We start from the raw sequence: 24,086 nt of genomic DNA on the forward strand, positions 1-24,086 counted from the left end.
CACTTAACGATTTGAAGCATATAGAAATAGTCTAGGAGTAATGCAAGCTAGTCATTGTAGTTCTGTCCAGAATTCTTGTGTTTCTCCATGGATTAAATTCACGGGTTTATTTCAGATCCACAACACTGTACCAAAAAGTACAAATACATAAATACACAAGGCACAATCTAAACAAATGGTAAGACTATAGATTCCTAAGTGTTTCATGTTAAGCATTCTTGGCTTTCGCACTAGGCAGACCCTGAAAATTGCTGTTAGTAGCATTTCTGACCCCAAAGCTTGCTACAGCTCCCTCTTGTTTACTTGTGTGGTTTGACCTCTGACCTCTGATCTGATGCATTGCTTTATCACTAGTATTATTGATAATCACTTATACATTTTGATAGTTAATATTGATTGTCAATTTGACAGGATCTAAAATCATCTAAAAGGCAAAAATCTGTACCTGTCTGTGAGGGAGTTTCTAGATTTGGTTAGTTGAAATTGGAAGGGTCACTGTTAATGTGAGCACCCCATCCATGGGCTGTGGGTAGTCCCAGACTAAAGAAATAGGAGAGAAGCAGGCTGGGGAGGCGGCTCGGTGGAGAAAGTGCTTGAAGCCTAGAACCTGCTTAAAAGCCCAATGCAGTAGCACAAATGACTGTAACCCCAATACCCCTTCATAAGAATATGGTACAGGAGAATCATGGGAAGCTCTGGCCCAGTAGAACGGCATTCCTAGCAGTGAACAAGATAGACATTTTCTCAAAGAAGGTAGACAATGAGGACCAACACCTTTTGTCCTCTGACCTCCATGCAGATGTGATAGCATATGTGAACACACACATACACAAGAAGAGAGTCGATTGCCAGCATTAATCTTTATTTGAGCAGTGCCCCTACACTCCTGTGACCGTGACCTCCCCACCACTATGAATGCATCTCCGTACAGTTTTTGCTACTTCTTTGATCACAAAATGACAAAAGTAACAATACACATATTAACTGTATAAATTTCTGGTCATCTTTTCTTCACCTCCCCACTTTCCACACTTAAGAGAAAACATGTGATACTTGTCTTTCTGCATCTGACTTGCTTCACTTAACACTCATTTTCCATGGCCAAACAATACTCTATTATATGGACCCACTGTTGTAATAGGAGTGGCGGGGCTGCGTCCCTGCCACCCGGCTGCCCGCACGGCTAGCTTTACCCGAAATAATTACACACAAACTGTATTCTTTTAAACACTGCCTGGCCCATTAGTTCCAGCCTCTTATTGGCTAGCTCTTACATGTCGATCTAACCCATTTCAAATATCCCTGTAACACCACGAGGTGTCTTACCAGGGAAGATCTTAACCTGCATCTGTGTCCGGTAGGAGAATCATGGCGACTCCTTGACTCAGCTTCTTTCTCCCAGAATTCTGTTCTGTTTACTCTGCCTACCTAATTTTATGTCCTATTAAAGGGCCAAGGCAGTCTCTTTATTTAACCAATGAAATTAACACAAGCCAGAAGACTCTCCCCCATCAACCCACGTCACATAAAGCTTCTTTTACATGACCTGATTATGCTTTCATATGTTTGTCTTTTATTAAAAAGGTATCAGACTTTGTAACTTAATAGAGTGTATTACTATATCCCCATGTTATAGCTCTTGAATCTGTTTTTTCTTTCGGTTTTGAGATTATAATATAATTACATCCTTTTCCTTTCCTTTTCTTCCCTCCAAACTCTTCCATGTATCCCTGTCTGCTCTGTTTCAAATTCACATCCTCTTCTTTTCATTAATTGTTCTTAGATGCATATGCATGCATACGTGTATCTACATATATATATATATATATATATATATATATATATATATATATTTATACACATAACCTGCTAAGTCTGTATAATGTTTTATATTTTTTAAGGCTAACTATCTGGTAGTGGATAACTAGTTGGCAAGCAGGGGAAGACTACTTTTTCTACTCTCAGTACTCTTTAGTTACCTGTAGTTCTTTATATAGGGTTGAGGCCTCATGGGTGTTCCATGATCTAGTTAGATACAATATATGGATACCATTGCAGAAAACAACAACCAATCAAAATGTACAGTTGTAGACCTCAGTCCCAGTGGATACATCAACAAACCTCTCCCACACCTGGGGCTCAGGAAACATTTCTAATCAGGGGGAGAAGGCAGAAAGATTGTAAGAGGCAGAGGATCAGGGAGTTTGTTGTGATAATTTGTCTTGGTAACATCAGAAACTATACCATAAGTTTTGGCAAACATCACTGCCTAAACATGAGCTGAATCTAAGTTTTAAAAAGTCCTCTTCTAGTAACTCATGATTTATTCTTGCTTAGAAAGCACTGGACCAGTGTGGATTTGAATTTTGTTTGAATTCAACAAAATTTAATTTTGTTTTCAGGCGGCTTAACAAACACATTTCTGACATTATAAGTAAAGTTCAGGTTTGTTTATAACATTTTCAGAATTGCTTCTGAGTGATAGAACCCACATTGGCATTATATGAAGGTTCTCCTTTGCCTGAGCTTTGGATGCATAGACAAGAGCAATTGCACAAGTGTAGAGTTAAACAATATAACAAATTAAGTAGCTACTTGAGAAACAGAAAATGACTCTTTCAGTCTGCCGTTCAAGGCTTAGTGAGGATCTGAAGGCCTGATAAGAAGGTAGAGCAGAGAAACTAGGGATGGTGATCACTCATGCCTGTCATCTTGCTGAGAATCGTGGCAAAAAGCACACAGATCCTGCAAGTGGACTTCAGTCCTCTATCCAGTTCAGATTGCTAATAAATTACCCAACTTGCTTCAACTATTGAAGCTTCATTTGTCCACTCCCTCAATAAATGAAAACAAACTTAGTCATTTAATTTCACAGAAGCATCTTGTTCTGGTGTCCTCAATTCCCTCCAGTTCTTACACTCTTTCCACTCCTCTTCCAAAGGTTCTCCGAAGGGAAGAATATGATGGAGAGATCCCATTTAAAACAGTGTGTTGCAAGGTCTCTCTCTCTGCATAACGTACTGCTTGGGTCTCTGTATTTGTTCCCATCTGCTACAGGAGGAAGCTTTACTTATGAAGACTGAATGAGGCAAAAATCTGTGAGTATAGTAGAGTATTATTTGGAGTCTCCTTCTTTTCTTCCTTCCTTCCTCCCTCCCTCTCTCTCTCTCTTTCTTTCTTTCTTTCTTTCTTTCTTTCTTTCTTCTAGAAGACCACTGGTGTTTGGTTTTACTATAGGTCTCTGGGATATCTAGTCTCTGGTTGTTGGTCATCTAAGCTGTGTTAGGTATGGTTCCCATCTTGTGGAGTGGGCCTTAAGTCAAATCAGACATTGCTTGGTTATTCCTACATACTTTGTGCCAACATTGCCCTCGCATATTTTGTGGCAGGTCAGCATTGAAGGTCAAAGGGTTTGTATCTGGGTTGGTGTTTACATTTCTCTTTTGATATACTGCAGAGTACTTTCCTGTACCAAAGATACTAGAAAGTAGGGGAGAAGGTTTTGTGTAGACACCAGCTAGGCTTCTTCATATTCAATAAGTTGTGTGGGTGCTATCTTCTGCAATAGAGTCTTGCTGTCAATGTGTGGAGAGCAACCTTTTGTCTTGACAACAGCCTGGGTTGTTTGGGAATTTCCATGGTACCCCTTCAGCAAACAACTCAATTTGATGTAACCCAATCCTGGTACTGAAAGCTTCATTTTATGCTAAGATATTGTCAGTTGTGACTCAATCTCCCCCATTATTTGGAGAATTCATTAGGATACTTTTATATATTTTAGGAAGTTCCACTGCTCTAGGTTTCCATACAACTTCTCAAATATCCTTCAATTCTAGCTGTCACTTTAAGTCCCCCTACATCAACTCAGGGTCATATGAACTCACAGAGATCGGAGCACAAAGTGCAGGGCCTGTGTGGGTCTGCACCAGGTCAGCTGTGTATGTATTACTCATTGAAATTTAGTTTTTTAATGGGATTTCTAAGAGTGGATCTATAAGTCTTGTATTTTCTCTTGGGCTCTTTTTCAACTTTAGTGTGATGTTTTTTGTTTTATCTTATATTTTATTTTGTTAGGGTGGGTTTTTAAAAATTATCTCTTAAGACCCTGCTTTTCTAATGAAAGACCGAAACAGAGTAGATTCAGATGGGAAAGGATACAGAGAGGAACTTGAAGGAGTAAAGGGAGAGTAAAGTATGATTAGGATATATATTATGGGAAAAAATCTATTTTCAATAAAAGGGTAAAATTCTTACTGAACATAGAAAAATGTTTCTGTACATTTTAAAGAGAGTTTCTGAATAAAATAAAATTAAGCACCAGTTAAGCTCAAAATGTGAAAAAATAAATTCATAGGAACATTAAAGGAAACATGCAATTCATTCAGTAAACAATATCTGTGTTAATACCAAATATCTATATCACAGACCCTTGATATTATGCACAGTGGTCTGAATCTTCTTATAGTCTAGTGTAAAAAGCCACCAATCATGCATGGTTAATAGCATGAAAACCATGCTAGAGGGAGAGCAGATAGTTCCACAGGGAGCAAGTTAGAGGGCAGAACACTGACAAGCAAAGGTAGATTCCAGAATAGCACTGAATCCAAGACCTGAAACAATGGCAACTGATCTTTATAACCTAAGAGCAAAGGTCTGGAAAGCAAAGCCACAGGTACAGAATCCTCTTGGTGGAACATGCAAGCTGAAAGACATGTTGCTAGAGGCAAAGAAAATATCTTGAAATAAGAATGAAAAAAAAATGTGCAAAAGTACAAGATAATTCCCATAGTTTGCCTAAATGGTACTACATATTCTCTGTATGACTAGAAACGCATCTCAAACAGTATATGATTGACTGAGGACCTACAGCTACTGGATGCTGACTCTGTATACAGGAACCAGGGCTATCTGGCTCTTCCCAGCATGTTCCCCTGCAATCACTCTCTCAGTCATAGAAGATAAAGTCTGTACTTGTGAGGGTATCTAGAGATGAGACTAGATGCCCAATTTGATTTGATTTCATGCAGGATGACAACTCTCATTGGAGCAGAATCTCTATATAGCCCTTAGGTCTTAGTTCTTAGTTCAGTGTTCTTAGTGTCGAGAGATCGCATAGTAAATGGATTGTTGAGGCTAGTGATCCACAAAAAAAATTTTCTGGAATAAAAGGAAAGGAAAATATGAGAGATTTTAATGACTCCATTTTCCTGGAACTGGGAATAAAGCCAACCATGTCTGTTATTTCACGTCATTTGATTAGGATAAAAGGTCATCATGTTGACTCCAATTCATACATCATCTAAGTGGGCTTTCCCACCTGAGGACCTGGCCAGTTGTCCTCTCCTTTCATCTGGTATCAAAATGTATCTGAGGAAGGAGCTTCTTAGAAACCCCACCCCTTGTGGGTTTGAGATAAATCTGGTGGAAACAAGAAAGCTAGGCACTACTGTGAAGGTACAAACAGTAGATTCCAATAAGGTGAGTTTGATGGGTCACTAGATTGCCTTGAAATGGTAACTTAAGAAATGTTTGTTGCCGGGCGGTGGTGGTGCATGCTTTTAGTCCCAGCACTCAGGAGGCAGAGGCAGGCGGATCTCTGTGAGTTCGAGGTCAGCCTGGTCTGCAAGAGCTAGTTCCAGGATAGGTTCCAAAGCTACAGAAAAACCCTGTTTCAAAAAAACCAAAAGAAGAAAGAAAGAAAGAAAGAAAGAAAGAAAGAAAGAAAGAAAGAAAGGTTTGTTAAGGACAGAACACAACATAGAACATGCACAAACAGAAATAAAATTACCTCCCCAGAAAAGAAATGAGAAAATGGCTGGGTAAACATATGAAATTAGGATGAGTGATATATATATATTCAAGGCCTTGTTTATAGTAGCGGCTCCTGTGTGCCAGAAGACGAGGAGTTCAGATGAGAAAGAGAAGCCTTATCACATAACATTGTGATGATGGCCATGCTGCCATCAGGAAAGGAAATTATATCCCATTGAAATACGTTTCTGAATATATCAAATGTGCCCTTGTGGGAGCTCATTTTCCTTTCTGTTAGTGATGCATAATTGTCTTGTCTTTATTTTACAAACTTACTCTTCCATAGGTTTCCAAGAAAGCAGCTTTAAAATGACTATTGTTTCTCCTACTCACAAAAATAGAAATGATTACAGTCCATGCAGAAAGTCCAAATATAAGATAACACATCGCAATAGTTTGCATTTCTGTTGATTGACTAGAAATTTATGGTAGAAAAGTCTCTTAAAATAAAAACAACTCTCCATGTTTTTCAGTTGGCAGGATTCAATGAGCCCACATTCCTCTGCTGGATATAATTAGATGTCCTAGGCTCTTCATAGCCTTTATTTAATTTCTTTCTTTCACATTCAAAATGTGCTCCACCCATGAGTTACATGCCAGCACCAAGAGGGAACATTTTTATTTAGAGCACGGGGTTTTCATTATAGGAATGAAGAGGCATGTCAGAGGCCAAATCACCCAAGACCTTGTGAAACAATTTATCATTCCATCATGACCTGAAAACTTTGTGTTTCAATTTCTCATCAGACTGAAAGGAACTTTTCTCAGTCTAAGTTGGCAATTTGGAGTGTAGAGTTCTTAAGGTTACTGGAATAATGGAGAAAAATGAAAAGAGAAAGTTTTTCCTAAGAGGTATGCTATTCCATGTGTCAAAGAAAGACACTGGCTTGAGCAGAAGAAATGAGAGACATTGGAAAGAATTCAGGACACCAGACACCCCAAGTAGAATGAAAATCAGCATGTTTCGTTTTATCGCTATACTGAGATACCTGAGGTAATGATCTGAGAGAGAAAAGGGCCATCAGCCAACAGTTGTGAGTGTTCCAGTTCACAAGTAGATGGACCCTTTGCTTTACGCCTCTTTTCTGGGTACCAGACAACAATGATGAGGAACACGTGACAAAGTAAACTGCTCAGCTCAGTGAGGCAAGGACAAAGAAAAAGATTCCACAGTCCCTAGGCAGACAGGGCCCCAATAACCTAAGGACTTCCTGTACGGTCTAGAAAAGAACCTGCCACAAAGTAAGTGATACAGCAATAGGAAGGGAAGAAGGAAAGGAAATCCTCATTAGATCCAGATTTTCTTGATGGACAAGTACAATCCTAACTGTTGCTTGGACGACTTCTGCTGAGACAGTCATAGCATGTAAATGCAAGTAAAGAAGTTAAGGGATTCATCCTAACTCTGCCCAGTTTGGGGTAGAGACCCAGGAGATTTTAACCTTAGGTGATTTCTGAAATGGAAGCCTGTCTGAGTGATTTCAAGACTGTCTCTCCACTTGCTTACTTTGGGTCAGGGATGGCAGATGCTGTGGCCTAGGGCTGGATTGCTGCAAGCTGAGAGCCACATAGACACAGCTTACCATGATCTCACAAAACTAACTGAAACTATAAGGAAGGGGTGAAGGCTGAGGTAAGAATTACCTAAAAATCAAAGCATCAGAACAAGACAGGCAAAGATCACACAAGAATTTGGACACTGCACAGTGGTCCTTTCAGAGGCAGTTCCCTTGTTGGGCAGATTGATCTTGCCCCTCTTCCAGCTATAGAGGATTAGAGTTACAAAAGGCTCAGAATAACAGAAACGATTCCAAATCTCCTTTGTAATCTAGTTTTTTTCTTTTTCTTATCAGATTCTTGAGCCTGAATAGTCTTCAGCCACATTTTATGACTCAGAAGAAATGAGACCCCAATCACCATCCCTCTCAGTTTGATTTGAGAGATGTCAAAGGTAAGAATGGGATGAAGCAGCCAAGAGATGAGGCCAGTTGGGTCTAGCATCTCTGGTCCTTGTGAAATCAAGCCTATACATTTCTGATGAAATGGAAAATTTTTGTTTTAGTCTCTTACCAGGGACTCCCCCAATATAAGGGTAGCCATTTGATGTATGGATCTATTGTTATTTTAGTAGAGGCAAAAAGAGAAAGCAAGAAATGGCTTGATAAAACCAAGTATGTTTGTCACTATCAAAGATCTGTTAGAAGTTTTGATGTCCTCATGACCCTTGAACTCTACATTGTCTTGATTCAAAGACAGGTTAAGATTTTGCTTTACCAGACTTCCAGACTTTTAAAACTTCAAGCACCCTATGTAAGAAAGCAATAAACAAGGGAATGGAAGTAGGTTTTGCCTCTGAGACAGATAATATAATGAGTCACTCTTTAAATGAGTCCATGGAGCTTTACAAAGTCTTTTAAAGGACCATTTAATTGTGTACACTGCATTCTTAAGTTTATAGTGTCTGAGAGAAATGGCTGTTGTGAAATGGCAGGAGGCAAATGTGTTCACGTGATATTGAAAGGAGAACAATCACTCAGACTGTGAGGAGGAAATTGGTATTGGATTCTGCAATAAGTTGCAGGCACTTTTCTGTGCCGAGAACAAGGTGTCAGCAGTGAGAATGGCAAGTGCAATTGAGGGGATATGGGCGGATCCTTTTCCTTTGGAGGGACACATCTTGACTAGAACACCCTGGGTACAGAATCAATAGGAACGACCTATCCTCACCTGCTTTCTTCTCTGTATCTTTGTTTCACTAAAAGGGAACTGTTTTTTTCAACTCGTAGGCAAACTACAGGGGGGAAAAAAAAAGAGGAATTGTGGATTTATGATGGCAATTTCTTCTTCCCCCCCCCCATTTAGAAATAAAATCATTGTTTTTGCACACAAACATATCCTAATTATGGTTTCCCCTCCCTCTACTCTTTCCAGCCCTCGCCCCCACCTACTTCATATCTGGACCCATTCCTCTTCTGTCTCTCACAATTAAACAAACAGGCTTCTAAAGGAATATCATTACTAAAACTAAGCTGGAAACCATAATATATACTGAAAGGACCTATAGGGTAAAAAAGAGAAAAAGTGTACTCAAAATAAAAATTAAAAATTAGATTAATTTTTAAAGCCCTGACACACCGTTATGAGATAAGGAGCATCCAAAGATGCCTCTGAGTTGGTTTTCTGTTTGCCATCTACTTTTGGGCATGCAGCTACCCTTAAGAGCAGTTTGCCAGTGAGATTGCCTTGAAGAAAACTAAGTTTTCATTTGCAAGTGGTTATCAACTGGAGATAGCTTCTGGGTTAGGAATGGGATATGTGTCTACTTCTCCTTTCAGCTCTAGTACCCCATCTGGTACAGGCCCTCTGCATGCTGCCTCAGTCTTTGTGAGCTCATATGTGGGCCTTGTTTCTTTGATATCTTCCATTTCTCTGGCTCTTACATTCTTTCTATCTTCTCTTCTGCAGGGTTTCCTGAGCACTAAGGGGAGGGATTTGATAGTGACATCCCACTTAAGCCTAAGTATAACAAGGTCTCTCTCTCTTTCATGTCCGGCTGTGGGTCTCTGTATTTGTTTTCATCTGCTGCAAGAGGAAGCTTCTCTAATGATGGCTGAACATAGCACTGATCTATGGGTATAGCAGAATGTCATTGGAGTCATTTTATTGCTGGATTCCTTTAGTAGGATAGGAGCATTTGGTTTTCCCCTAGGTTTATGGCCTATCTAGTGTTGAGGGAATGTAGCATAAAATAATGTGGTAGATTGGTGTATGTACTTGTAAACTATTTTAGTAACTATTAGTTTTAGAAAATTTACATTGATAGATTATTATATATTGATATATATGTAAGACTATTTTTGTATTCTTATCTAAGATAGTTTGTATATTGATACAAAATCAGAAATAGAAATATATAGTGCAACATGACAAAAAATATTCTTTATTGTATCAATATACAAAGTATCTTAAGCAGAAGTGAAAACATATATACAGTATGAAAATGATAATTTTACATTTCTGTATAAAATATTATAAACAGAAATGGAAAATATACATTATGACAAATATAATTTTGAATAAGATTATATATTGTTACCATATTTATATCATTGTCCTTATGCTGCACACATGTTTGTAGATTATTTATATTTATAATGTGAACCTTAGTCCTCATGCTATATAGGTTACTAAGAATTACAGGTTAATAGTCACCCATTCTTGTCATACTTATGTTAGCTAGGTCCTTGAGATCCACAGATATATTATGTATAGATAATTAATCTTCAAATACTTTAAAGACCCACAAAATATGGTATTTAAATGTTTTAATAACTTATAATTCTTTTGAAGTGAGACATGACTGTTCTGGCAGTACTGATCTACTCCCAAGAAAATGTTAGGCACTGAAGGCACTCCATATGGAGTTTTTTTCTTGACAAAACTGACCTATTGGGCAAAGAACTGTCCTTGCCTTGAATGATGACAGTAAGCATACAGTCAAACCTAGAAATACAGATTACAAGGATAAGTGACTGCAGAACCTTACCAAGACAGGGTATGACAGTCTTTCCAATATTCCTGCTTCTGAAAATGGTCTGTCAGATATTCTAGGCCTATAGCCAAAGTTGATTGTCCCAATGTTGGATGACTGTCCAGGCAGCCAATTGTCTCTGTCATTTCTTGCATATTTTGGAGGTCACTTGCTTGCACTCATTGCTTACTGGAATATTTCAGGCAATAATATTTTCCTTATCAGGTCTTGAAGGGGTTAAAGACTAGATAGTCACAGTCACCATCCTTTCATATCTTAGATAAAGCATTTTAGGTACAAAATTTAGATCCTTCAGGATAGGACAGCTATCAGAATAATCTCTATAGCCTGAACATTTTGTATTGTTTCTTGCTCAATGCTGTTCTTGCTGGTTATAGTTTCATTTTTGTGTATGTTATTACCATTTCTTTCTTCTGGACAATACTTGATAATTGTTCTTAGAATATATAGTTTTATGTTAGGATTAGAGCCTTCTTATTTAAGCAAAAAGAGGAGGTGTTGTGAGAATTCATTCTGCCATAGCTTTGGAGTACCCGCCTTTAAAGTGTGACTTCTTGTTTGTGGACAGTCACCCAAAGTTATTCTTTACCATTGGGGCATCCATCTTCAGCCTACTGGCCCATAGTATCTGGAAGACTTTTCCGTAAAGCAGGAAATTTCAAAGACAGTTCCACCTGTATTGGCAGTTTGTCAGTCACTTTCTTCTGTGTCCTGCAGAATGTCTAGCAGACTCTTTCATGAAGCAGGAACCCTGAACGACCATCTCACCTTTAGGAAAGTTCAGCAGTCATTTATCTGTGGGTTCTGCATATCCAGTTCGCCAAGCAGTACAGGCAAGAGCAGTTTCTTGCCTAAATGGCTAACCAACTCTATAAGGAGCCTCTTTGATGTCCATCTTCCTCTTGAAGTAATTGATGCTGCAGATGTGTCTCATTATCATGAAAAGGCCTAAGTTTTTAAAACATTTTAGTTGCCATATTTTGAAGGTCTTTGAAAGACTTGAAGAATACTTATCCATCTGAAATATATTTCTATATATCTAGAAAACCTAACTAACATGACTAAAAGCTTTATTATCCCTCATCCTCTTCTCACCTACCATCCCCACATGATCCTTTCATCCATTCATAAATACATATTTTATTTTATTTTCCTAGGAAGACTTATCTGTCCTTTTCTAGTACCTTACTCTATACATAACCTCTGTGGTTCTATGGATTGTAGCTTGGTTACCATTAATTTAACAGCTAATATCAACTTTAAACAGAAACATACCATATTTGTTTTTCTGGGTCTGAGTTACCTCACTCAGGATGATTTTTTTCTAATTCCATCCATTTACCTGTAAGTTTCATGATTTTATTCTTTTTACTGACTGAGCAATGTTCCTTTCTGTAAATGTACCATGTTTTCTTTATCCATCCATCTCTTGATAGACAACTATATTGTTTTGTATTTCTACCTACTATTAACAGAGCAGCAGTGAACATGGTTGAGCAAGTGCCTCTGAGGTAGGATGAGGCATTCCTTGGATAGATACCCAAGGGTAAAGTTAGATCTTGAGGTAGATTGATTCCCTTCTTTCTTTCTTTCTTTCTTTCTTTCTTTCTTTCTTTCTTTAAGATTTCTGTCACCTCCCCACCACTGCCTCCTATTTCCCTCCCTCAATCAACTCCTCCTCCCTCATCAGCCGGAAGAGCAGTCAGGGTTCCCTGCCCTATGGGAAGTCCAAGGACCTCCCACCTCCTTTCTGGACCCAGCAATACTACTCTTGGCAATATACCCAAGAGATGCCCTATCATACAACAAAAGTGTATGCTCAACTATGTTCATAGCAGCATTGTTTGTAATAGCCAGAACCTGGAAACAACCTAGATGCCCTTCAATGGAAGAATGGATGAAGAAAGTATAGAATATATGCATATTAGAGTACTACTCAGCAGTAAAAAAACAATGACTTCTTGAATTTTGCATGCAAATGGACAGAAATAGAAAACACTATCCTGAGTGAGGTAAGCCAGACCCCAAAAGAGGAACATCTGATGTACTCACTCATAATTGATTCCCATCTTTCTAAAGAACCACCACACTGATTTCCACAGTGGTGGTACAAGTTTTAGTCCCACCAGCAGCGGATAAGTTTCCCCCTTACTCTACATCCTTACCAACATGAACTGTCACTGTTTTGTTGATCTTAGTCATTCATTCTGACTTTTCATTGTTCTTAGCCATTCTGACTGGTATAAGATGAAACCTTGAAGCGGTTTTGATTAACATCTCCTCGATGACTAAGAATGTTGAAGATTTCTTTGAGTGAATCTTAGTTATTTGAGTTCCCTTTGAAAATTCTCTGTTTAGGTCTGTACCCATTTTTTTAATTGGGTTGTTTTCTTGGCATCTAGTTTTCTGAGTTCCCTGTATATTTTGGATATTAGTTCTCTATCAGACATAGAGTTGGTAAAAATCTTTTCCCACACTGTAGGCTGCCTCTTTGTCTGAATGGGAATGTCCTTTGCCTTGCAGAACCTTTTCATTTCATAAGGTCCCATTTGTTAGTTGTTGATCTTATCACCTGTGTTAATAGTATTTTGTTAAGAATGCTTTTTGCTGTGCCAATGAGTTCAAGGCTGTTCCCCACTTTCACTTCCATCAGGTTCAGTGTATCTGGCTTTATGTTGAGGTCTTTGATCCAGTGAAGTTGAGTATAGTGACTTTTTGTTTGTGTTTTAACAAATAAAGTTTGCCTGAAGATCAGAGTGTAGAGCTAAGCCATTAGAGGTCATGCAGTTGTACCTCACACCTTTAATCCCAGTACTTGGAAGCCACACACCTTTAATACCAGCACTAGGGAAGTGGAGACAGGAATGAATATGGCTGGTCAGAGAAAGGAATATAAGGTAGGAGGAGACAGGAGCTCAGCTGCAGTCTGAAGTTTGGTGGAGACAGTTGCAGTCTGGAGATGCAGTCTGGAGGTGCAGTCTGAAGCAGTCAGTCAGAGGATGAAGTCTGAGGAGACAGTATGAGGATAGGATCACCCCCTCGGCCTGGGCATTTGTAAAGGGAAAAAGTCTCTCTAGTGGCTGGCCGCTCTGCTTCTCTGATCTCTCAGCTTTCACCCTCTGAGTATTTACTGTGAGCAGTTAAATTTTGTGTTACAGTTGAGTTTTGTGAAGGGTGGTAAATATGGATCTATTTGCATTTTTCTACATGTAGCCAGTATGACCTACCTCATTTGTTGAAGATGATATATTTTTTCCTGTGTGTTTTTCCAGTCTGTTCCTTTATCAAAAATCAGATATCCATAGGTGTTTGAATTTATGTCTGGGTCTTCAATTTTATTCCATTGAGTAACGTGTCTGATTTTGTGTCTGGACCATGCTGTTTTTATTATTATAGCTCCGAGGAAAAAATCTGATGTCAGGAAAGGTGGTACTTCCTATAGTTCTATTATTCATAATTGTTTTAGATATTCTGAGTATTTTGTATTTCCATACAAAGCTGAATATTGTCTTTCAAGATCTGTGAAAAATTATGTTGAAATTAGACAGGAATTGTATTGAATCTGGAGATTTGGTTTTGGTATGGTGGCCATTTTTGTTATATCAATCCTGCTGATCCATGAGCATGGGAAATCTTTCCATCCTCTGCAACTTCTTTTCCTCAATGTCCTAAAAGTTTTTATCATACAAGTATCTTACTTTCTTGGTTAGAGTTATCTGAAGATATTTTATACTATTTTAGGCTATTGTGAAGGGTATTGTTTCCCTGGTTTCTTTCTCAGTCTCTGATTTATTTCCCAGTTGTCATTTATATCTACTGATTTTTGTGATTTAATTTTGTATCCTGCTACCTTGCTGAAAGTGCTTATCCGCTGCAGGAGTTTTTCAGTGGAACATTTAGAGTTACTTATGTATACCATAATGCTGTCTACAAACAAAGATACTTTGACTTCTTTCATTCCAATGACCGTGATTTTTAACCATAGATTTCATACCAGTCCTATTCCCAGGGCACCCTTAGCAGTCTCTGGAGGCATTTTGGTTTGTCTCATCCAAAAGGCACTGTTACCACCAGCACATTGTCCTAGCTGACTGTTATTGTTTTGATAAATGTCTAGACTCAAAACCACTTTGGGAGGAAAGGATTTATTTACCGAACAGCTTACAGTACATCAAGAAGGAAAGTGAGGGCAGAAACTCAAAGCAGAATCCTGGGGGTGGGAATCAAAACAGAGACCATGGAGGGATGCTGCTTATTGCCTTGCTCCAATGGTTTGCTCTTCTGCCTTTCTTACACAATCCAGAATCACCTGCCATTGCATGGCATTGCTCACAGTGGGCTGGGCACTCCTACACCAAACATAAATCAAGAAAACATCCCTCCCACACACACACACAGACTTGCCCACAAGCTGATCTGATGGAGGCGGCTTCTCAACAGAGGTTCCTCCTTCTCTCTCTAGGTTATATCAAGTTGGCAAAAACCCAACCAGCACACAAATCGATGTCAAGATACTGTGTAACAGCCTGCATTACATGGGACAACTTGCCACTTGCACCCCAAAAGAGAAGCACACAGCACCATATTTCAGTGGTGTTGAGATTGAAAAGTCCTGGTTTCAGATTAATACTGACTTTTACTTTTCCAGTTGTTCATGGGAGTCTTATTTATAATGACTTCCAAGATTAAAACCAATGTGTTACATTCAGGTAATTAACACCTGCAATATCTATTTCTTGCAAATTTATGAGGAATATATTTACTCCCTTAAATAAAAAGTCACATGTTGTTGCTATTTATTTCAGAAAATTTTCCGAGAAAATAAGCAACTCGATTTAAATAAAGTCATCATAGCAAATCTTTATAGTCAACTAAAGTTTCTGAAAGATAACAAAGCAGAAATAAATAGCCAGGCACAACAAAAGATTAATATATTCAGTATCATTGCTGAGCATCTTGGATATATGTCAAGCCTCAGTGAGATGAATGTATTTTATTATTACAAGAATAGTAATGACCACAAAAAAATAGTGTCAGTCTCAGAGAAAATTGCCTCAATTCATGTAAGATCTTTTTGTCAAGATAAATAAAAATAGTTCTTTCTTGTTTACTAGTTTCTTTCTTCTGTATTTTTCATGATTTATTTTATTTAATACTTACAAGCATCCTTCAAACTGTATAATTATTATCCTTACTTGGGAAAATGTGCTGCCATTGGCAACAAAGAAAAAATTTCAAATAACGGAGGAAATCCAAATATCATACTTGTTTTCTTCCCACCCTTGGACCCCTTTGAATGTCTGATTATTGATAACTAGGACATAACTGAAGGAGTTTTGAAGGATTAGAGCCTGCAGCAGAGAAAGAAATCTATCTTATCATAACTTCAGCAATCAACTTGGCACATACCTGGAGTTAAGGGAAAAGAGAATCTCAACTGAAAACTGCGTGGATCAGATTTACCTGTGGGCGTGTATTTGAGGCATTTTCTTAATTGCTAATTGATATAAAATGGACCAACCTACAGTGTGCAGTGCCATCACTAGGAAGGCAGGTCTGGGCTGTATCTCAAAGTAATTGAGCCAACCAGAGGGGTCAAGCCAGTAAGCAGTGTCCTCTATGTTCTTTGCTTCAGTTCTCTTCGTTCTCTTCCTCAGGTTTCTGTCTCAGCTCCTCCTCTGGTTTCCTTAAATGATGGACTGTAAGCTAAAGCTGAAATAAACTCTTTCTTCACCAAAATGATTTTGAGAATACTGTTTATCACAGTAACAGAAAGAAAACTAGAACAGCATCTTAGCAAAGAAGATGACTTTGTTGCACTATAAGAGACATTTTGTGTTTTCTCAGCTTACAGATGAGAAACCTTTTTCTCCTCTGGCCACAAATAAAAGCTGAAGTTAGTGAAATTAAATGACCACAGCCCACAGTCCCTGGGAACCTGCTAGCTACAGAGGACAATGAGAGGTATATTCTGGAGATAGCTACAGAGAACAGAAAGCCAAATGCCATAGAGAAAGGGTACCCAGGGACAAGACGGCCAAGGAAAATCATTTGAAAACTCCCTACCAAATGGGAGAGAAATGGCCACATGGGCATCCTTTAAGACAAAAAGTGTGACTGTAGATTCAGGTATCCTTACGCTTTTGACTTTGAAGAGATGGAGGAGTAAAATACGAGGCTCCTGAACTCTGGCTTCACCTGCTCTGGGGAACATGCCAGTGTCATCATTTAGCGAATATGTAAACTTGGTGAGGTAATTGACTCCCTTGTGTCTTGGATTGTTCTCCTTCGCTCAGACTGTGTTGATCCCCTTTCATTTCGTTGATATACGGAGACTCATTTAGACAATCCTTAATAGTCATCCAGCCTGTAATAGATCCAGGAATCACCTCTATGCCTTTTAACTAAATGTCTCAGTGTTTATTACTTGCCATAAAATGCTCCTCACAAAGACAGGCTGATCATTGACTCTACAGAAAGTGGCAGGTAGGAGGAGATGAATGGAATGGAAAAAGAGAAAAAGAGAGGTGAAACAAACGGAGGAAAATTGGAAGAAAGGAGTAATATGAACATGGACAGAAGAAGTGGTTGGTGGTTAAAGACATAATATATATGTATCTTAGTGATGGGGGAAATGGACCCTGTGAATTACAATATTTCTAATTGAAACAACAATTTCCAAGCTATAAATGTTATAATGAGTGTAATTTTCTCAACTTATGTTAATAGTATAAAGTAAGACATGGTGTTGGCCATTAAGAGATCCTTTGTTGATTTACAAATGTGTAATTAATTTTAACTGGACCAAAATCAATTCAAAGACAAATAATGTTATTGAATTTACAATTCAGGAAAAAATGCTTCCAATAAGCCTAAGGCATTATTTTTTCTACAAATGCATTGGTATCCGCACTTGAAGTATAAAACCAGGGTCATTGTTTAAAAATAAAAGTGGTTGAAGAAAAATGACAAATTCAATACTTGGTGTTGATTAGATCTAGACTGAAAGATAGCTAAAACTGATATTATTGGAATAAAGAATACATACATAGTTTCAAGAATATCCCAAATATTATCAGATAATGTTATATCAAACCAAAAATAGTAATATTTTGGTTTGCTAATCAACAAGTTTACTCTGTGAAGTTACATACTGAAGAACTTAAAACTAATATCCCATGAACTCTGCAGATTCTATGCATCTTTTAAATGGTGCAATAAAAACGAAACAAATCAGATGTATATACACAGAAGGGTGCAAATGTGGTAAAAAGTCAGTAATTGTTGAATTTAGGTTGATAATATGTGGCTGTTTGTGGGAATTTTTATTTATATTTTCTAATTATTAAAATTGAACTTATTTATTTATTTAACATCCTGAAATCAGGTTTCCCTTTCTCCTATCCTCCTATTCTTTCCTCCCACCTCCCCTATGCTCTCACCCTGCCCCCATCCACTCCTCCTGCATTTCTGTTCAGAAAATAGCAAGTCTTCCATGGGTATCAACAAAACATGGTATATCAAGTTACAGTATGACTAATCACTCACTTGCTCTTGTATTAAGGCTGGCAAGGCAATCCACTGTGAGAGATAGGTTAGGGACAGCCCCAGCTACCACTGTTAGGAGTCCCACAATAAGGCCAAGCTACACAACTGTCATATATATGTAGAGGGCCCAGGTCAGTCTCATGCAGGTGCCCTGGTTGTTGGTTCAGACTCTGAGCTTCTATGAGCCCAGGTTATTTGATTCTTTGGGCTTTCTTGTAATGTCCTTGACCCCTCTGTCTCCTACAATTCTTCCTCCCTCTTATCAGCAGGATTACCAGAGGTTGGCCAAATATTTGGCTGTGGGTCTCTGCACCCATTTACATCAGTAGCTGGATGAAGCTTCTCTGATGACAGTTAGGGTAGGTGCCAATCTATGGGTATAGCAGAATATCATTAGGCATTATTGCCTTGACATTTTTTTCCCCAATCATGTTTGGTTCTTGATGGAGGAAGGTCTTTAGTTAATTAATAAAGAAACTGCTTGGCCCTGATAGGTTAGAACATAGGTGGGTGGAATAAACAGAACAGAATGCTGGGACGAAGAGGAAGTGAGCTCAGACGCCATGCTCCCCTCTCCTGGGCAGATGCGATGAAGCTCAGACCCAGGATGGACGTAGGCTAAAATCTTCCTGGTAAGCACACCTTGGGGTGCTACACACATTATTAGAAATGGGCTAGTCCAGGTGTGAGAGCCGAGAAAAGGCTAGATATAATGGGCCAAGCAGTGTTTAAAAGAATACAATTTGTCTGTTGTTATTTCGGGGCATAAGCTAGCCAGGCTGCCGGGAGCCAGGGTGACAGGAACACAGCCCACAGCTCCGTCAACGGATTCTATCCTAGGTCCCTGGGCCATCCAGCCTGTGGGTTCTGGCACTCCAGGCAGTGTCAGAGGTGGGTTCATTTTCATGACATGGGTCTTAGAAAGAACCAGTCATTGGTTGGCCACTCCCACAATCTCTGAGCCACTCTTCATCCAGCACATCCCAATTACAGGACAGGGTGTCCCAATCCCTCCATTGAGATTTTTGACTGGTCACAGGAGATGGCCAGTTTGGGCACATATCTGGCATTGCTAGGAGTCTTAGTTTGGTCATCTCTGTAGATACATGGGAGTTTCCCTTGCACCAGTTTCTACCTCACTTGTCAAAGTCCCCCTTTCTGGTCATCTATTTCAGCACTCTCCCCATCCATCCACCAACCTGATCCCTCAGGTTCCCATCTCTTACTACCTCCAGTCTACCTACAAGATCTCTTCTGCTTCCCCTTCCAAGGGAGACCTGGTCTTCCCCCCTTGACACCTCCTTGTTATCTAGTCTCTCTAGGTTTGAATTATAGCATAATTATCCTTTACTTAACAGCTAATATCCACTTATAAGTGAGTACATGCCATGCTTGTCCTTCTGGGTTACTTCACTCAGGATGATTTTTTTTCTAGTTCCGTCCATCTGCCTTTAAATTCAATATGTAATTGCTTTTAATACCTGAGTAGTACTCCATTGCATAAATGTACAACTTTTTAAAATCTAGTCTTTGGTTTAGAGATATCTAGGTTGTTTCCAGGTTCTATTATACATAAAGCTGCTATTATTATAGTTGTACACATGTCCTTGTGGTATGATTGAGCATACTTTAGATATATACCCAAGAGTGGTATAGCTGGGTATTGAGTTAGATTGATTCCCAGTTTCCTTATAAACCATTGTATTGATTTCCAAAGTAGTTATACATGTTTGCACTTCTTCCAGAAATGGAGGAGTCTTCCCCTTGTTCCACAGCCTCTCTAGCATAAGCTGTCACTTGTGTTTTGATCTTGGCCATTCTTACAGGTGTAAGATGGAATCTCAGAGTCATTTTGGTTTGCATTAAAGTTGTTGAATAGTTCTTTAAGTGTTTCTTAGCCATTTAATGTTCCTGTTGAGAATTCTGTTTAGATCTGTACCCTATTTATTTATTTATTTATTTATTTATTTTGAGGTCTATGTTCTTGATTTATTTTTTTTCTGGAGATCAGCCTTCTGTCAGATGTGGGGTTGGTGAAGATCTTTTTCCATTCTGTAGGTGTCATTTTGTCCTACAAACAGAGTCATTTGCCTTACAGAAGTTTTTCAGTTTTATGAGGTCCCATTTATTAACTATTGATCTTTGTAGAAGGAACTGCAGGACGCTTTCCTTCTCCCAGCTTCAGGACACCAGCTAGCTTTACCCAAAATAACTACACGGAAACTGTATTCTTTTAACCACTGCTTGGCCCATTAGTTCTAGCCTCTTATTGGCTAATTCTCACATCTTGATTAACCCATATTTATTAATCTGTGTAGCACCATGCGGTGGTGGCTTACTGGGAAGGATCTTAACCTGCATCCATCTTGGAGAACAGAGCTATGGCGTGTGCCTCACTGCTTTCTCCCTCCCAGTATCCTGTTCTGTCTACTCCACCCACCTAATTTTCTGTCCTATCAAAGGGCCAAGGCAGTTTCTTTATTAACCAATGAAAGTAACACATAGACAGATGACCCTCCTCCATCAGATCTTAATGTTTGTGCTATTGATGTTTTACTCAGCAAGTTGTCTCCTGTGCCAATGTATTAAAAGTTACTTCCTACTTTCTCTTCTATCAGGTTCAGTTTAACTGGATTTATGTTCAGGTCTTTGGTCCATTTGGACTTGGTGAAAACAAAATATTTTTTGTTTTCTGTTTGTTTTGTTTTGTTTTTCAAAACAGGGTTTCTCTGTGTAGCTTTGGAGCCTGTCCTGGAACTAGCTCTTATAGACCAGGCTGGCCTTGAACTCATAGAGATCTGTCTGCCTCTGTCTCCCAAGTGCTAGGACTAAATATGTGTGCCACCACTGTCTGACATCCTATAGCCTTTTATATCTTTTTAGTTGAAAAATTGGAAAAGTAGATCAACTTTTCTTTCCCACCTTCCAGTTCCCAAATAACTGACACAGAGACTCAGTGTTAATTATAAAATCTCAGCCAATAGCTCAGGTTTAATACTAGCTAACCTATACAACTTAAATTGAACCATTTATATTAATCTACATTAGGTCACATGGTGTTACCTCTCTTTCATCTTGCACCTCCTGTTTCCTTTTTGAATCTCACTGATGACTTTTCTGACTTTGTCCACCTTCTTCCCAGCGTCCTTAGTCTGGTTCTCCCCATAACAGTATCCTGTACAGCTATTGGCCAGTCTTTATTAACCCAACCACAATGGCATATATTCACACACTGTAAAGGAACATTCCACAGAGAAATATATAGTTTTGATGTTTGTATATAGCCATGATTGCAGAGTTGTCAGTGGAGTGCTTGCTTAGGATATACAAGGGCTCTGGGTTTAGTCCCTAGAAGCACACACACACACACACACACACACACACACACACACACACAAAGGTGTGATGAACAGAGAAGTGCAGATAAAAGTGACTGGTTCAGTGAGGAAGCCACATTGTAAATAATGTAGCTGCTGCAGATTCAAAACATCTAGATCTCTATGCCCGCAGAAAAGAGTAGTATGTCCACTGTTGCACTGGTCAAGCAATTGGATGACTGTTGGAATCAAGCTGATAGTTTCTGAAATTATTAGACACATTGGAGAGGAATAGAAGTAGAAATGAGGAAAACTTTTCTTATCTTTTTATGGACCTATTTTATGGACTCAGAAATAAAAGTGGTCATAAATGTAGGATATTATCATCAAAAGCACATTGTATGTTATTAGAGAGACCACACACTCACCCTTCAGCACCAGAATGTGAAAGGAAATTACTGAAGAAGGCAAGAAGCCTTAATTTACCCCATACAAGGGTATTCCAGGATGCATACCTTCCACACCCATCCTCAACTAAAGATTCCTCCCAGCCAATCTGTTGTCTTCTGAACAGCACTTTCACCCTTTGCTCTCACACCATTCATACCTTCTATTGACTCTTCTTGGGTGGGGGGATGTGCAAAGTGCATGGTAGCCCACCAAAAAATATCAAAGGTAAGCAGAGCAAGAGGCCTGGCAGTGAAGAGAGTTGAAGTGCCTGTGAGCACTGCAAACAGACACTGAAGAGGTAATGGCAATGATAATTTGTTATTTGAAGTTAATGCAATTAAGACAAGCTACGGCTAAAGTACAGAACAAGGACTGGTATGTGGTGTGGTTGAAGTTATAGTACACCAAGATCCCAACGTGGGACAAGAAGGATCCTGAATAATGCAGTCATTGACAAAGGTGAAGCTTAAAATTCCAGAGGGATGATCAAAAAAGACAACTCTTCTAAAACCAGTGCAGGGGTGTAGAAATGGGTTAGCAGAGCTAAGAATCAAGGAAAGAAAATAAAAAAGAGGCATTTTATTACGATCATAAACATCTAAAAGCATAGATGGTAACCACTGTTTATAGCTGCTTTCAGAGACTTGGGGGCATCGGGGTGTTGCTCACTATTCTATATCTAGTCCACACGGTTCTTGGCGAAAAGAAAGTGCTCACTGAGTCTCTGTGTATAAAAAGGATGAATGAGTGGATGTACCAAGAGTCTGAGGAATAAATAAAAGAAAGATTCAATGTAAAATTCTTCCACTAAATACGATTTATGTGTCCAAAACTGCCCTAAAAGAAAATCAAAAAAATTTTTGTTGAGGAACTAGTGTGATGGTTAGGTTTTCTGTCAACTTGATGCAAGCTAGGGTTATTTGGGAAGAAGAAACCCTACCTGAGAAAATGTTCCCATCAGATTATCTTATGGACAAACCCTGGGCAGGTAGGTTGTCTAGGATGGTACAAAAAATCAAAATAAACAAGCAATGGAGATCAATTTAGTAATCAGTACTCTTCCACAGCTTCTGCTTAAATTTCTGCCTCCAGGTTCCTGCTTTGAGTTCCTGGATGACTCCCCTTCATAGTGGACTATAGCTGTAACCCGAAACAAACTCTTTCCTCCCTATGTTGTTTCTGATAAGGGTGTTTATTACAGCAATAGAAAGCAAACTAAGACAACAAACGTCTTTAAAGCAATGCAGATTCTTCGTTTTGTGAAAAAAAATAACATTTAGTTTCTAATTTTTAACTTTTATAAAGACCCAGAAATTTACATTCTTATATATGTAACATCATTATTTACACAAAGAAGGAGCCTACAGACTGAGAAAAGATTTTTTTAACATCTCTGCACCCAATAGAAGGCTAATATTCAAAATATATAAAGAACTCAAAAAACTAAATATCAAGAAAGAAAATAACCCAATTAAAAATGGTATAAAGATTTAAACAGAATCCTCAAAAGTGGAAATTCAAATGGCTAAGAAGCATTTAAAGAAATATCCAACATCCTATGCATCAGAGAAATTCAAATCAAAACTGCTTTGAGATTTCATCTTACACTCATAAGAATGACTAAGATCAATAAAGGAAATGACAGCTCATTCTGGCAGGATGTGAAGGGAATGAAGCACTCATGCATTGCTGGCAGGAGTACAAAGTTGCACAGTCACTATAGAAATCAATGTGTTGATTCCTCAAGAAAATGAGAAATAATCCACCTCTAGATACAGCTAGACCACTCTTAGGCATGTATCCAAAGAATGCCCCATCCTAACACAGAGACACTTGCTCAACCATGTTCACTTTTGGCCTATGCATAATAGCCAGGAATTAGAAACAACCTAGATGTCCATCAACAGATGAACGAATAAAAAAAATGTGGTACATTTATACAATGGTGTATTAGTCAGCTCCTAAAAAATGAAATCTTGATATTCACAGATAATTAAAGGAAACTAGAAAAAGTCATCCTGAGTGAAGTAACCCAGACTCCAAAGGACAACTATGGTATACATTCACTTACATGCAAATATTAGTTGCGAAGTCAATGATAACCAAGTTATAATCCATAAAACCATAGAAGTTAGGTATAAAGTAAAGGATTTGGGGTAGGGTTAGTTAGATATCCCTAGAAAGGAGAAATAGAATGGATGGATTGGGGGGAACTGCTTTGGAGAATCAGTTTGGAAGGGAATGGGAAGGGGTGAATAAAGGATGGACTATGGAAAGACATGGCTAAAATTAAGGGCCATTTAAGGGGTACACCAGAATAGTTTCCTTTAATTATCTGTGAATATCAAGATTTCATTTTTTAGGAGCTGACTAATACACCATTGTATAAATGTACCACATTTTTTTAT

Source organism: Microtus oregoni, unplaced genomic scaffold (genome assembly GCF_018167655.1).
Source record: "Microtus oregoni isolate MIOR12 unplaced genomic scaffold, Mior012 000070F_ref0000104, whole genome shotgun sequence".
In the NCBI taxonomy this organism is placed as follows: Eukaryota; Metazoa; Chordata; class Mammalia; order Rodentia; family Cricetidae; genus Microtus; species Microtus oregoni.